This window comes from Carcharodon carcharias, chromosome 31 (genome assembly GCF_017639515.1).
Source record: "Carcharodon carcharias isolate sCarCar2 chromosome 31, sCarCar2.pri, whole genome shotgun sequence".
Taxonomy (NCBI): domain Eukaryota; kingdom Metazoa; phylum Chordata; class Chondrichthyes; order Lamniformes; family Lamnidae; genus Carcharodon; species Carcharodon carcharias.
Genome location: NC_054497.1, coordinates 18,202,333 through 18,212,919, shown reverse-complemented (window position 1 = coordinate 18,212,919; position 10,587 = coordinate 18,202,333).

Genomic DNA, 10,587 nt, shown 5'->3' with positions numbered 1-10,587 from the left:
AAACTAGATCAGTCAGTTTAACATACTAGGTTTTCCAGCTGCACCTCTGGAAACAAATCCTATTCCTTCAAGTCAAAAGTATATTTAAATTTCATCAGGGAGTCCAAAACTGGGGCCAATAAAATGCAATAGTCATTAATAAATTTGTAGTATAAGGGTCTGGCACCTATAGGGTTAATGTGGGACTAAGTACAGTACCGTCCACATGTGATGTGAGAGAACACATGACCCACACCTAGATCAGTCTAGTGTTGGACAGAGCCATGTGCATAAGCAAGCATGGAGATAGTTCCTAGCTTGAACCTTTACTGTATATATGAGCACAGCTCTTGCAGTTAATAAATACATACAGTTAACTTGCAAAGACTTCATTAAGACCTACCAAACTACATCCAACACCCTACAACAAAATCCAATAAAGAATTCAAAGGAGTAGTTAGATATGTGGAACTTGCCATCACATTGAGTAGTTGAGGTGAATAGCATGGATGTATTTCAGGAGAAAGGATATGTTTTATATATGTACATCACTTTTGTAGTTAAGAAATACATAAGTTTAACATACTTAAGACTACCAAGACTTCAGTAAGACCTACCGAGCGGTATCCAACACCATACAACATGGTGGCAGCAAATAGAAAAGCTCAAAACCTCTCTGAAAATGCAGAGAGAAACTAAAACCCTGCAAAACTAAAGAAAAATCCGAAGAAGCATTCTGACCTGAAGAAAAGCTCAAGAGAAAATGCAGAGAGGAAAATCACGAGGGAAATGTTCCAAGAAAGTCTTGGAAGCTGAAGGCAGAAATTTAAAACTCCTCACTGCAGCAGAAGACTCTATGAGATCTCTTGGAGGTCCAGCTTCAATTTCCAGAATACAGAGCCATCAGATCTAGCAGGAATGAACTAAAGCTTTTAAATTCCAGAATAAAGCAAGTGCTGAGAAACTTTTAGATAGCTCAGTGATCAGAAATTGCCATTTAAAAACTCTTGTCAGGAAAACCAGCCACCTGAACATGCTGCGTCCAAGCTCCCTTCAAAAAGGGGGGAGAAAACTAATTAGTTAATTCTGAAGAATCACGACAAAATAATCAGCTTTAAAGACCTGTAAAGGCCAGGATTCAATACTTTTGCTATCCTAAAGCATAGCACTAAAAAGAAGTCTGCAACTAGTTGATCCAAAAAGCTATTGTTTAAACCTGTTTTCAAGCCTGAGTGTGAGTGCCATGGCACCAGGAGCCTGCTAAAACTGGCAAACACAGGAAAACAGTTTGGGCGGAATAGTCCGTGCCCGCTGGCGTCGGGCGTGTTCGGTGCCGTGATTGGACAATATGGCGAGATGCCAAAAATCAGTTTCACGACGTCGTGAAACCAGTTTGTGATTGCCTGCTCAGCTGGAATCTCACTGTAATACAATCTGCACATTATTACAAGGCTAGCCTGCTGGACTCGTCTCCTCACACTGATCATCAGCCCACGTCGGTGTGATTGCACACCGGCGTGTTTCACAGCAGTACATCAGCGAAGTGCACCTGGTGAGCTGCACTTCGCTTGGGACTTTGAGGTTTGTTTGCCTACCTTGCTTTGGGCAGCACTCGCGGGCATCAGTGCCAGGCTTCATTGACAGCACCACGTCACTTTTAGGGAGACTCAAGGGCAGGTCTCTACCTACCAGATCAGCCATAAGGCGGGGGTGGCTTTCTACGGCTGCAGGGCTAGGGCTTGCTTGGGGATGGGGGAGAAGTGCCCTCAGGCAAGGGAAGATGCTGCAGGGTGAGGGCTGTATTGGGGAAGTGGGGTATCCCAGGGTTTGTGTGGGGACACATAATGATCTATGCAAGTGGCCTCAAGGCAGTGAGGGCTGAGGGGGCAGTCTCCAAAGCAGAGGAGGCCAGATGGAGGTGTGAGAGTGTGAAAGAATGAGGGTGATGTCCCTTGAGCTGGCAGTGCATGTGTGATGGGCTTGAGTGTGTGAGTTTAGAGGGATGAGATAGCTGCCATACCCTGGCGGCACAGATGAGATCATTCATCCTCTATCTCCATTGGATGGCTGACCTCTGCTGTGCAGCATTGGCAGTGATCACCATTGCCACCGCCTGCTAAGCTGGAGTAGTAATGTTGCTGCCCCTCCTGCGGCTAGAGAGGAGGTAGAGGATATCTCAACGGGCCTCCATGGCTTCCAAAAGGCACTCAAAGGTCATGTAAATAAACCTGGAGGCTGAAGTCTTTTTACCTTTTGGGGACATCCTGTCTTCTGTGCAGCAGTCCTAGGCTGGAAGTACTGAGATGTGTGCTTACAGCTGCACTTTAAATATGGTGCCTGGTGTGCTGAAGCAGCAAGGTGATGGCGTGGTGAGCAAATGAGTGCCTGCTTGCCAAGGAAGTGGCATGTTGCCTAGGAATGCACAATTAATGCTGCAGGTTTGGGATGATATGGCATGAGAAGCCGCCATTACAGCCAGCTGGTAAAATGTTATTTAATGCAAATCTGGGATGATTCCGTCTTCGTCTTCAAATGGACAGTGGCACTATCTCGAATTTCGGCAACTTCTTAAAGCTGAACCTACATTTTAAAATTTTTTAACCATGGATCAGAAATCCACTCTTCCAGTTTGGATTTACACAAGGACCAAGTCAATCAGGACTTTGGAGAAAAATATTCTTTAGAGACATGATTGCTTCAGGTCTGGATAAAAAGACAGAAGCTCAAAAAAGTTAACACACTGCTTAACTCGGTAGGCCCAAGAGTAGATGACATTAATGCTAGAAAAGGAATTAATGAATCAGCTGCTAAATTTGAAAAAATACTCAAATCATTCGATGTTTATTTTAATCTAAGAAGCAACAAAATCCTCAAAAGAACTAAATTTAATAATTTAAATTATTATCCAGCAGCCAGGAGAACATGTCGACTCATTCATTAATGATCTGTGTAGGACGGCAGAAGGATGAAAATATGGAGACCTAAAATCTGAACTAATCAGGGATAGAATAGTTGTAGGAGTAGCAGACGATGCACCCTCAGACATGCTGCTAGCAAAGGGAAGATCTAACCCTGGAAAAACCTATCCAGATTGTTAGGCAGTCTGAACTCCACAGCACAGGTCCATTTTCAGAAGTGAAAGTAAACCACGGTACAAAGGAAACCCCACTGTCCAGTTGGTTAAACAGCAAAGAAATGTGGACCCTCCAGGCCAAGGGAGGTGATACTTTAACTGACCAATAGAGCGACCGTGCCAGAGCTGTGGAGCAAAGCACCCCCAAAGGCGAAATCAATGTCCTGCAAATTCAGCCTAATGCTTTCAATGTAACAGAATTGGATACTTCAGCAAACTGTGCAAGGCCAAAGTATCTAAAAGCACAGAAGACCCAAAGATGAATCATGAGGTCGAGACAGCACAGCAAGAGGACACACAGCCATGCTTCTTGGATGAGGTCAAAGATCTAGGATTTTCGTATTGGAATGCAGACATTTTAGTTAACGGCCATCTCACAAACTAAATTAGAGATGGGAGCCCGTGTTACGGCCCTATCAAACAAAGAACTGTGGCAGAGAGCCTCTCTGGCTTCAAATGAAGGACATACCAATCTATGCACCCGGATGAATCTGGCTTCTGGTCATAGGCATGATTCTGGTATCATTAAGGTATGGCGGCAAACAAAATTTTCAAGCTGATATATGTCATCTATAACCAATCTTTCTCTCTCTTGAGCAGACATGCCTGTGTAGCCCTGAATCTCCTCAAAATGGCAGAAGATGTCAAGATAACCATTGTCGTAAATTATACAGAACTGCAAGTTCCAGAGAGCTCAAACAAGGAAGAGTGTCCCGCATCATCTCTGCTCTGAACTGTCTTCTCTCTTTGCAGAGCAGGTTTGTCCATTTTTGTTACAGGTGCCGGAAAGCCCTCATTGGTTAGATCAGCCAACCATTCAGATGGTTACCATGATGCCTCCAGTGGAGGATAGACAAGAGAGCAACCAACAACCAGAATAGCCTCATCCTCCAGCTCCGAAGAATGTGGGTAAGGTCAACAATGCAACCACAGAGCAAATGCTGCAGATCCCATCCAGAATGACAGGGCCACAGACAATGCCGGAACCAAGTAGCAGCCATGTATTGCTGACAGCACACCCAGCCAAATGCAAAGATGATCTTCCAAAAGAACCACATCCTCATAAAAAGAATGGCCATTTTCCATCACACCAAACCACACGACGAAGGAAGAAGAGGAAAAAATTGACATGGAGATGAGTGCAATGTTCATCCACCCCACAAGAAATGGAATGGAACAACAACCATCTATCACCACAGCGTCTGAATCGAAAAAGAGCGATTCAATACCAAAGAATGGAAAAAGATGATAAAAAGATACCCAGATGCCAGAGTAACCTTCAAATCAACTGAGTTTACACTCCCCTGACTGTGATCTGAATGAGATATAGAAGAGTTATAAGGCCTCCAGAATGCCTGAACCTATGAACTCAGAGACTTGAAGTGGGGAGATGGGGTAGTAATAACATTGTAAATACAGGGGGTAAACTAGAATAACTTGAGATACATTGGATAAAGACTTAGGGAGGTGTAGTATAAGGGCGTGGCACACAAAGGGTTAATGTGGCACTGAGTGCAATGCTGCCCACACAGTGATGTAAGGGAACACATGGCCTATGCCTAGAAGTCAGTCTAGGGTTGGACAGAGCCGTGTGCACAAGCAAGCATGGAGACTGATCCTAGCTTGTACCCTTTACTCCATATATGTACACAGTTCTTGTAGTTAATAAATACATACAGTTAATTTGCATAAAACTACAAAGACTTCATTATGACCTACCAAACTGTATTCAACACCTTACAATAAATTCCAATAAAGAATTCAAAAGAGTAGTTAGATATGTGGAACTTACCATCATATTGAGTAGCTGAGGGGAATAGAACGGATGTGTTTCAGGGGAAAGGACATGCTGATCTGGTTAGACAAAGTAGGGTGGGAGATGGCTCATGTGAAACATAAACACTGCATAGACTAGATGGATTAAATGGCCTGTTTCTGTGCTGTAAATTCTATGTCATTCTATGCAGATCCACATTCACTTGTTGTGATTGATTGTTAAACCTAGAAAGCGTACAACATCCACAGACTACCCTGAGGTTGTTCCATTGTAGATTTGTTTGATATTATCTGCAAGACAGGAAATGCATTCTGACTACTATCTTTAAAATAATAAGAATTAATCCCATGTGGCATTGCACGCGGTAAATTGGGAAATTTGGGAATTTGATGTTGAGGCACAAAAACTGGCATTGTCCATTGATTGTTCTTTGTAGAAACCACCAGATTTTAGTATCAAAACGTTGTTTGTGCTCTCTGTGAGGGGTGAGCGATACACAATGGCAGTTATTCATCTGGGAGGCAAGTTGAAAACCTATCAGGCAACGGTTTTTCATATTTTTCTTATCATTACTTGTTCATTATTCTGCCATTCATGCTTACTATGAGCAAATGCTTTATCTCTTTGCTACTGCCATTACCACTCCCTTTACATTTTGCTCCATGACATCTTTGTCATTTAATCTCTCCCACCATCTACCCTATACCAGACCTTCCTTTTTGTTCTTCCTCCCCTTCACCCCTTCCAACAGCATAAAACCCATCACATTTCTACCTTTCTTCAGTTCTGAAGAAGTCATATTGGACTCCAAATGTTGACTCTGTTTCCCTCTCCACAGATGCTGCCAGACCTGCTGAGTTTTTCCAGCCCTTCCTGTTTTTACTTCACATTTCCAGCATCTGTAATATTTTGCTTTTATATTTGAAAACCTGCAGCAGGAAAATGGAGTTGAGACCACAACCAGATCACCATGATCTTATTGAATGCTGGAGCAGGCTTGAAGAGCTGAATGGCCTACTTCTGCTCCTAAGTCCTGTGTTGTAGCTCAGTTGCTAGTACTCTCAACGTCACTAAGACTGCCTATTTCCACCTCTGTAACATCAGTCAAATTTACCCCATTTCAGCTCACCTGCTGCTGAAGTCCTCATCCATGCCTTCGTCTCAACTTAGACTTGACTATTCCAATGCTCTCCTGGCTGGCCTCCGGCATTCTATCCTCCGTAAACTTGAAGTCAAGCAAAACTCTGCTGCCCATGTCTTAACTCACAGCAAGTCCTGTTCCCCCATCATCTCTGTGCTCACTGACCTACATTGGCTCCTGGTCAAACAACATCTTGATTTTAAAATTATCATCCTTGTTTTCAAATCACCCTACCTTTATAATCTCCTCCAACTCCACAACCCTCCACGATATCTGCGCTTCTCTAATTCTGGCCTCTTGTGCGTTCCCAATTATAATTGCTCCACCATTGGTGCCTTCTGTTGCCCAGGCCTCAAGCCCTGGAATTTCCTCTCCGCCTCTCTACTTACTCGCTTTCTTCCTTTAAGATACTCCTTAAAGCTCTTTGACCAAGTTTTTGATCATCTGACCTAATATCTTTATGTCTCTTGGTGTCATACTTTATTCTATAATGCTCCTGTGAAGTGCCTGGGATGTTTCATTACATTAAAGGTGCTATATAGATAAAAGTTGTTGTTGTTGTTGTTGAGTTAGAAGATTATGGGCTTAAGTACTTGTGATTTGCGCACATAACCCAGGCTGACACTCCAGTGCAGTACTAAGCGAGTGCTGCACAGTCGGAGACACTGTCTTTTGGATGAGATATTAAACCAAGCCCTCAACTGCCCTCTCAGGTGGAGAGAAAAGATCCCTTGGCACTTTCAAAGATATGCAGGTGAATTATTCCTTATGTTCATGTTAATTTTTATCCCTCAACAAATATCAATAAAACAGATAATCTGGTCATTATCTTACTGTTGTTTGTGGGACTTTGCTGTATGCACATGGGCTGCCATGTTTCTTACATGTTCAGTTCAAAATCAAGATGTAATTAAGTGGCTCCCTCACCGATGTCTAGTATCCCTCCCTCCTACCCTCCCTTTCTAATTATTTCCTTCAAAAAAGCTTGGTTTGCTTTCAAAATTTACCTTTAAATATTTCAAATTAGATCTTTGTCTCTGTCTGACAGGCGTTAATAATTAGAATTTCTGTCACAGCTATAAAGCAATTGGCAATTAGCATTTCTAGTTTTTGACAAAAAATTGGCTTTGATTGAAACATGAATGAATATCACCCCAAAGATTGACACTTAATCAGTTCTCTCTCTCCCCTCTCTGACAACAATCAGCTTTCTGAAATTTATAAACTCAAATCAAAAGCTGCAAAATCATTTCTGCAAAGTGTGATGCTGAAGTGTTTACATGCTTAAACATAGTTTCACTAAAAGCGCTTGCAGTTGGATTCTTATTACAAATGTTTAGATAGGCAGTTTTCATTGAGGCATGTTGACATACAGGTGTTCTATTATAAAAGTTGTAATACAGGATGGTGAGATCCATGCCATATCGGAGACTTTTAATATTAGAAATTTCTCAATGATGTTTTGCTACAGTTGTATAGGATGTTGGTGAAACCACATCTGGAGTACTGTGCAGTTTCACGCTCCTTATTTTAGAAAGGATATAAATGTGTTAGAAGCAGTTCAGAGAAGGTTCATTCGACTGATACCTGGGATTGGGTTGGGGATGGTGGTGGTTATATTATGAGAAAAGGTTGGGCAGGTTGGGCCTGTATCCATTGGTGTTTGGAAGAATGAGAGGTGATCTTATTCAAACATATAAGATCCTGAGGGGACTTGATAGAGTGGATGCTGAAAGGATGTTTCCTCTTGTTGGGGAGGCTAAAACTAGAGGACATAGTTTACAAATAAGGGGTTTCCCATTTAAGATGGAGATGAGGAGAAATTTTTTCTCTCAGAGAGTTGTGAATCCCCAGAAAGTGGTGGAGGCAGGGTCAATTAATATTTTTAAGGCAGAGGTAGATAGATTCTGCACTAGCAAGGGAGTCGAAGGTTATCAGAGTAGTTGGGAATGTGGAGTTAAGGCCACAATCAGATCAGCCATGATCTTAGTGAATGGCAGTGCAGGCTTGAGAGGCTGAATGGCCTACTCCTGCTCCTCAATCGTTTGTAAATATGTATGTATGTTCATACGTACAGAGCCGATCCACAAGGATGTTGCCTAGTTTGAAGACATACAGATATGATGAGAGGCTTCATAAAATCATGGCTGTTTTTGTTAAAACAGAAGGTGTTCATGGGTGAATTCATAGGGATGCTTCAAATCATGAAGAGATTGCTAAAGATAGATAGAAACAGTGGATAGAGGGTCTGAAGCGAGGATGAGGGGTGCAAGGAAAACCTTTTTACACAGATGATTGTGAAGCCATGGACTTTACTACTGGAACAAAGGATCATAGGAACATAGGAACAAGGGGAGGTGATTCAGCCCCTTGAGTCTGTCTGCCATTCAATGAGATCATAGCTGATCTGTAACCTAACTCCAGCCACCCGCTGTGGCTTCATATCCCTTGGCTAGCAAATATCCATCAATCTCAGATTTAAAATTAACTATTGATCTAGCGTCTTTGCAGAAAAATATGTCCAACTTTCTACTGCCCTTTTTGTGCAAAGGTGTTTCCTAACTTTACTCTTGAAATATCTGGCTCCAATTTTTTGACAATGCCTCTTAGTTCTAGAGTCCCCAAACAGTTGCTCTCTTTCCTCTCTACCATGGCTGTTCCCCTTAATATCTTGAAAACTTCCAGCAAATCACCCTTTAACCTTCTAACTTTCGGAGAATACAACCTAATTTGTGCAATCCAGCTTCATAATTTAACCCTCGGAGTCCAGGAATTGTACTGGTAAATTTACACTGCACTCCTTGGTAAGGCCACAGTTTAAGTACTGCTCCATGCTGCTAGTGGTTTATTGAGGAAAAATAAAGTATAATGAGGTAGGCCTAGCGATTGAAGGAGAAATCATGCCAACTTTTAAGAATAGAAACAATTTAGTAGTACAGAACTTGACTATTGCTGATAAAACAGACAAGTCAAAGCTTTTCATCTTCCACTCATCAGGACACCTTGCAAGAATACCAATATAAGGGGAAAACATCAATTTATAGTGTGTGTGAAGAGAGTGCTGATCGGTTGGCAAGTGGACTCTGATTGGTAGAGGCATCACCATGGAGAATGTACCTGTGATGGTGGCTGATAGTTAACTGCCAAGCATTGTTTGAAATTTAAAGCAGGCAGTTAGACCCTGATTGGTCAAGGCATTGCACTGGGTAATGAACCAACGAATGGCGGTCACTTACTTTGTTGAGCTGAAACAGGCACAATGTGTGTACATGTTCTTTCTGTCTGCAAAGGACAGGGCCCTGAGTATTAATCTATGTAGCTTCCAGTACACACAAATGCACCACACTGCGAGCCCAACTGACCATCTTAATTTGGTTGCCAGCGTAATTCTGAAGTACACGGAAGATTGTTTAGCAAGCTTTGACATGTCTCTTTTTTTCAGCAATATTTTAAGAATAGGTTAGATAAGCGGTTGAAAGAAAGAAGAATAATGGGCAACACACGGGATTAGAATTGTTGCTGTGTGCAGGATATATGCCAACATAAACTGGTTGGACTGCATGTCCTATTGTAATTCCTATGCAATTCTATGGAACTGATCATTCACCACATTGCTGTTTAACCTGATCTTGCACCATACAAGAATGGCTGCTCTCATTGCCTAGAATATGCTATTTTTTTTGGAGATAATTCTGACAGACATGGTAAGGTGTTTATATAAATACTGGTCTATGCACACTTTGGGTGAGGATAGAAGCAGGTGTCACTGAGATGCTTTCAGTGGTTGAAAGGCCTCCCGGCACTACCTGTAAGACTGCCAGCTTTGAGGAATCCTACTTCAACAGGGTAGGTCTTAAAGACTGAAAGAGGAAGGGGTTGATTTCTTTTGTGAAAAAGTGAGCTAAACATGGAGAAATATACAATGCCATCCTTTTAAGTAATGATTGGTTGGAGCCGAAAGCTGTTCTCAGCATTCAATTTCATTTTTTCCTTGCAATGACTCTCTGTCATACATCTAAACATGTTTTTTTAGCAATTTTCAGTAGTTATTTCAGAACGGAGCAACTTGCATTCATATGGCATCGCTGGACAACCTAAAGCAGCAATTCCCAAACTGTGGGTCATGACCTCTGAAGGGGTCACAGTGTGGGGTTGGGAGCTCCTCTTTCTCTGGGGCAGCAATAGCGACTGCGGAGAGAAGACTACCTAGTCCAGAGGCTCTGGCAGGATAACCGTAAGCTCATTGGATCGATACCACCAAACAGCAAGGGGTGGACGTGAGTCCAAAGCATTCTTTAACCTTAGAAAATACGATTGGCAGCAAGTGTTGAGTGGATCCAAGATGTTTGTGTGCCAACTTAGAGGCCCGCATGTGTAGCTGATTTTAAATGATGTATAATCGTTGATCTATAATGTGCAAACTTTATAATTATATACTGAATGTTCCTGTGCTGCTTTATTGCCATTTTGTTTTTGCTGGGTTTATGTTAACTTTCAAGCGTTAAATTGGGGTCATGTTGGAAAAAAGCTTGACAGCTACTGAATTAAAGCATTCCA